This window comes from Cajanus cajan, chromosome 7 (assembly GCF_000230855.2).
Source record: "Cajanus cajan strain Asha chromosome 7, NIPB_CcT2T_4, whole genome shotgun sequence".
Classification (NCBI taxonomy): Eukaryota; Viridiplantae; Streptophyta; class Magnoliopsida; order Fabales; family Fabaceae; genus Cajanus; species Cajanus cajan.
The window spans coordinates 31,893,504-31,899,694 of NC_138523.1; positions in this window are offsets into that span (position 1 = coordinate 31,893,504).

Below are 6,191 nucleotides of genomic sequence, written 5' to 3' on the forward strand. Positions count from 1 at the left end.
CTCTTAAATAATAAAAAATAATTTAACATCAGCTTTTTCAAAGTTTTAAATAATTTTTTTTACCAAATACTTGACCCTTTTGATTTAGATATCAATAAAATTACTAGAATTAACCTAGTAGTTGAAAAAAGATTGGAGTAATTAGAAATATGAAGATTTAGGTTCAATTTTGTGACTATTTTTATAATCTTATCTATCTTTATAAAATATATATATATATATATATCAATTATGTTTTGTATTTTTTATTTAAGTAAATTTATAGAGATATTTTCACATCTTAAATTAATAAATAAATAAAAACTATTCAAAACTACGTTTTAAAATAAACAAAAACAATCATGGTTTCAAAGTTGTGTTTTCATAAAATGATATTTTATTTCGTAATTAGTTAATATATTTTAGTCTTGTAATTTATTGTAAAGATTGATTCTTTTTATCTTTAAAAAAATTATTTTCTATTTAAATTTAAGAAAATATTATCCTTTACATATTTGAGTTAATATTATTATTTTAGAATAATGATTATATTTTATTTAAATATAATTTTAAATTATTTGTTTGGAACGATTCAATAGTAAAATTTATTTTTAAATATTTAAAATTATGTTACTCAATCAATCTTATATATTAAACATAAATAATTTTCTCGACAAAAAAAGTTTTAGTGTCTATTTATTTACAAGAATGTTTTTAAAGATTTTAATAATTTCTTATCTAATTCAAATTTTTATTTATTATATTAATTTATAAATTAAATTTTAATATTTTAAAATAAATTATTAATAACTAGAAATAATCTTGTGATACAATATAAATTATTTATTTTAAGGTTACCAAAAATATTATTTATCTTAAACCAAAAATATAATTTATATGTTTAAAAATTTTATTTATACAAATTTTAAATATAATTTAGGCTTAAATGTATTTTTATTCCTCTAGTATTACAATTTTGTATATTTTATCTTTAAGGTTCGAATTAAGTAATTTTAATCTTTCAAGTATGACAATTATATAATTTTTGTCTTCTAAATTTTAATTAAGTAATTTTAGTCTTTCAAGTATCATAATTATATGATTTTAGTTTCTTAACTATCATAACTATAATATTTTTATTTATTTAAGTTACATATATTTTAATTTTCATTCATGTATTAAATGATATATATTTATTATTATTAAAATTATTAATATTTGTAACTAAAATAGGCAAACATTTGTATCTTTCGATACTTAAAAGATTAAAATCATATAATTGTGGTACGTGAAAGATTAAAATTGCTCAACTAAAAACGGAGAGATCAAAATTATACATCTGTGTTAAAGAGACTAAAATTACTTAATTAAAATTTAAGAAACTAAAATCGCACTATTTATTTTTTAATATAATTAAATATAAATGACTACATTAAAATATACAAATTTTAAACAAATTAAGTAATATGTATGTATTTTTTTATAGCTTTATACGTTATAAATAAATATAGATATTTGCCCAAAAAAATATTAAACATTTAGGAAATATTACTTTAAAGAGATACTTTTACATGAAAGATAATTAACTTATATTATTATAAATTTAAATCAACCTCATATTGTTAAATAATAATTTTTTTTCAAAAAAAAAAATACAATTTGATTTAAAAATCACATCATATAAATTTTACATTGATTAAAAATTATTTAATGTTTCATTATTATATATATTTTGTTGTGTTACATTATACACGATCCCTAATAATTAATTACTTATTTATTATTATTATTATTATGAAAATAAGGTTAAATTTTTTGTGATTATTAAAAATATATTATTATCATAAAACAGAAAAAAAAATAAACTTAAATATAAATATGAATTCTTTTACAAACAAATGTAAGAAAATTCATATTGATTACTTTTACTCGTACAACATAAAACTTAACTATAGAAGCACATAAATTGTACCTTACCTAAGATTCATAAGTAAAAGTGAGAATGGCTTTTAAGTGTTGTATCTTTGTGTAAGTCTTTATAATCTTCTCAATATTTGTAGTAATGAATAAACCCAAACATTACACTTGACTATTATCTTTGCACATATACATTAAGGATAGGCACCGAAAAGAGAAGTTATTTACATACTAAGAATAAGGATATTTACATATACACTTGGCTCTCAGTGAGTATTATCGACCAACTCCTGACCCGTTGACTTCATTCATTAACGCTAGTATTCTTTACTCAGCCACTTCTGTCTCGTAGTGAGTATTCTTTGACAAGTTTCTCCAGGCTTTACAAGTATTCTTTCCTTAGCCTCTTCAGGCTTTACATATGATAGCTGAACTAGTTTGGTTTGAGTGCTTGGGTTACTCTCATAGAGAGGATACATAAAAATACACACTCACTAAGGTATGCAACCTTAGTTGTTACAACGATTGAGTGTTTGGTCTACTTTCACAGAGAGGATACATAAATTTGTACACTCGCTAAGGTCTTCGTTCCTAAGATGCACATGCTTGGAACTCCTTAGTTTACAGAGATGAATGCACTATGGTACATTTGACTTTATACGCTCTATCTTTGGAATCGTTGCTTTGTGGGCTTAATATCAATATTGTTAAAAGAGCAAAGCAAAAAAGCTAGCCTCTTAAGGTTTGAGATAGTGATATATATATATATATATATATATATATATATATATATATATATATTGTCTTATAGAATTTGCCCGTTGCAAGTGTCCGTTGAAGTAGATATAGTCGTTCATGACTGGTTTGATCTTTCATTTAATGCTCAAGATCTTGCATTAAATGTTACTTCCCGTTTATAGACCTTGCATGAATTTTTCTTTGCCTTGTTAACAGTTGTGTCTGATTTTAGCAGAGACCTAGGAACCTTTTTGTCCTTTTCTAGTCACATAGTTGTAGAGTGTTGTCCTTATATGAAAAAGTGATGTACTTTTTCTAACACATGCATGCTTTTACTTTTGCGTGCTTTTCTTCTTCATCTTCTCTTCTCTTTGATCACTCGTTTATGTTGAGAGCATTTAGTGATTGTTGACGATGCCTTGATTTGTCTTTGAAGACTTGATTCTCTAATTGCTTGCGTGACAGTCTTCTTCTACGTCTATTAGTCCTGTGCATCTCAATCTTGACCTCTGTTTGAGCATCTGAGTTTAATGCTTTGACTTTTCTTTTGCTCTGGTCATCATTGTGAATGGATAGACTTTGTTTTTGTCTGAAGTGTCTTTCAGTCTGTTCTTTGTCTCATGCTGTCTAATTCCTTATGTTGCACTAGAGGTTGTTCTTGATACTCTTTCATCTGATATTGGACTTTCTTGGGAACATTTTTCTTCTTGTGCTTGGTTTAGCTTCGTCTATGATCTTGTTTTGGCCTTTTAGTTTGATGTCTTCTTTTTCGGTGTATGAAGTGGCTCTTATTTCATTCTTCAGCTTGCCTGTGCTTATGTTTTTCTGAAATACTGACACACTTGTTAGAAATAACAATATGTATTATATTTGTCATATTCAAAACCTCACTTGGAATTGCTTCGTCTTCGTCTAACTTAACAATCTCCCCCTTTTTAATGATGACAAATATAATTGATCAAATAGTTTCAGATAAGCAAATAGACAGAGTAACAAAATCAGTGTTGTGCCTATGTCATAGCGAGTCTACGTATTTGCAACTCTCCCCCTTAGTGTATGCTCTCCCCCTTAGTGAGTATTTGCAACTCTCTTAGCCGTTTTTTATTTAGATATCTTATTACCTTATTTGATTAATTCTATTCGATTTCTCTCCCTTTGTAATCATCAAAAAGAATCACAATAGTAATTGTGAGGGAAAATGACATATCTTTTTAATGCAAATAAGAATTGAATACAATCAGAAGAGTCTTTAAATAATGGAAATAAAAGTACATCGATTGTTCTCTTGACTTAGTTATTCCTACACTAATTTCCTGAATGATCACGAAGATGGAGGTAGTTCCTTGGATAGCTTGGAGGCCATCAAGTCGAACAAGCGATCAAACTTGTTGTCTAGATCTGCTTTAAACTTGTTAAATGTCTCAATGGAGACATATTGCTGTTCAAGTTCAGATGCAGCTGGAAGTCCCTCGAGAGGGGCAGATGCTGAAATTGGCTTAGTAGAGATAGGCTTAAATGATTCAAAATGTGCGATTTCAGAGGTATTATCCAAGGCTTAGGCATCCCTGGTTTCCATGGTGGAATGTCCTTGCACCATTCATACGAAACTTTATACCATGTGTTTGTGACAGCCTTCCATTCATCCTTGTAGAGATCCAAGTTGAAGAGTGCAGAATGAATGAAGTATCTTTTGCTGAGAGCATCAAGATCTGGCCCACGTCGTCTTCAAAGAAAGGTGACAGATGTGTCACTAAAGTGCATCAGTTTGCATGGGGTCACCCAACGATACCCACGTAGCATGAGTGTCATAGCCTTTTCTTCGTCTGAGAGACCAGATGAACTTGCTTCTTGATTGCACTTGTACATGAAGTTCTGATAGAACTTTTCAGCATCATCTTTAGTGTATTGTAGTGCTCTGGCAGAGTCCTGTTGCTTGTCCAATTTTACTCCTTTATAGTAGCGAACCTCAACCCTTGATGGTTTGGGCATTGGTCCTAGATGTAGTGCAGGGTCCTTCATTTTATTCAGATTGATCAGAGGAAGACGGGGGCGCAAACATGATCAAGATAGACAAAAATTGGAGTATTTTGGTTGGTGTATAAGGAAGGAGGTAAGTATAGCTGTATTGGTGTATCTATGCAGAGATGCAGATGTCTAAATGTAGCAAAGTCAGACACAAAGAGAGAGCGGTAAAGACCTATATATAGGAGTAAATTTGTTTTGCAGTTGGATGAACTCTACCTTTGGTGGAGATGATAGAGGTTTTCCCAGACGGATGGTTGAGGTGGATGAGGTTTTTTTTTACGTTTGGGAGATGAGGAGGATGGTTGTTGATGGGGAGGAAGTATGAGTTAAGGAGTTCCCCGTGGTAGAATCCATGCAATTTTGGACTTGATCACCCCTCCTCGATAGATTTTCCTCTTGAAGGTAGGTGGAGGAAGAGCATTGATTGTACCTGGTGGGAGAGCCAGATAGGCCTCCGATAGGGAGAAGGGAATGTCTGGACAATAGAGAGTGCACATATATTGTCCTTCCTCGTATTCGTATACCAGCACAAGAAGTTCCTCTCTGTTAGGCATAGAGGCTTCTTCTTCATTCAATTTCTTGTGAGGGTCAATGATGGTGAGGCTAGGGAAGTGTTTCAGAAGGTAATATGCCAACGTAACACGTCTGGGTTGATCTTCAGCCTTTTGTGGAGAGGATGGAGGAGACTTCTCCTTGAGTCCAAAGCCAGGCGAATATACAAGGATGGATAAGGGAGCAAGAGGAGGAGGTTGCCTCATGTAGTAGTACTTTGGTCCATACGTAGGCTTATTTGGGAGAATGGCTTCATACTTGTGGGTGTTCCCTTGCGAGTCGCGTAGAGGGTTTCCTTTAGCGCATAGTATGATTGAGCCTTCTTCAAGCCAAGAGTACATTGGTTTGTAGTACCCCAGGGCATGTGTAGTGGACTTTTGAAATACATAGTGTCTAGCCTAGTTGATGGGGTAAAGTCCACAAAGCACACTTATCATCCTGTCGATAATGTACGTTCAAGGCTTTGGACGCAGACCAACTTTGTTTCTCTTCATTGCGTCCTTGTTCGTGGTAAGTTGGACCTCCTGAAATAACTCTGCTTTTCTTTTTGGGTCAACAACTTTAGGAAAGATGATGGAGTATAGATCCGTCTTAGGATTTATACTTTCTAGAATCAGCGAGTTTATTGGCTACCATGTTAGAGTAGAAGGAATAGACCTTGGAGGCAAGATCATGCGATCGGCCCTAATTGTCGTCTTTCTTTTCCTTAAGGCCACAGTATTTACAGAAACAACCTATAAGGAGGTTTTAGATCAGATCAGGTTTACAAGAGGTTAAAAGAAAGAAAGGTATAGAAATGTCACTTACGAAAGGGGAGGGAACATTCACATGAAGTTTTGTTTGAGTTGAAAGAGCAATGACTTCAGCTGTAGGTTCGGCCACCACCTTTGATGTAAGCTTTATGACCCTTTTCTTTGTGGGTTGAGATGGTGCAGGAGGAGGCAGCGAAGTTTTTCTTTTTAGAGCCTTCCCGATGGGTT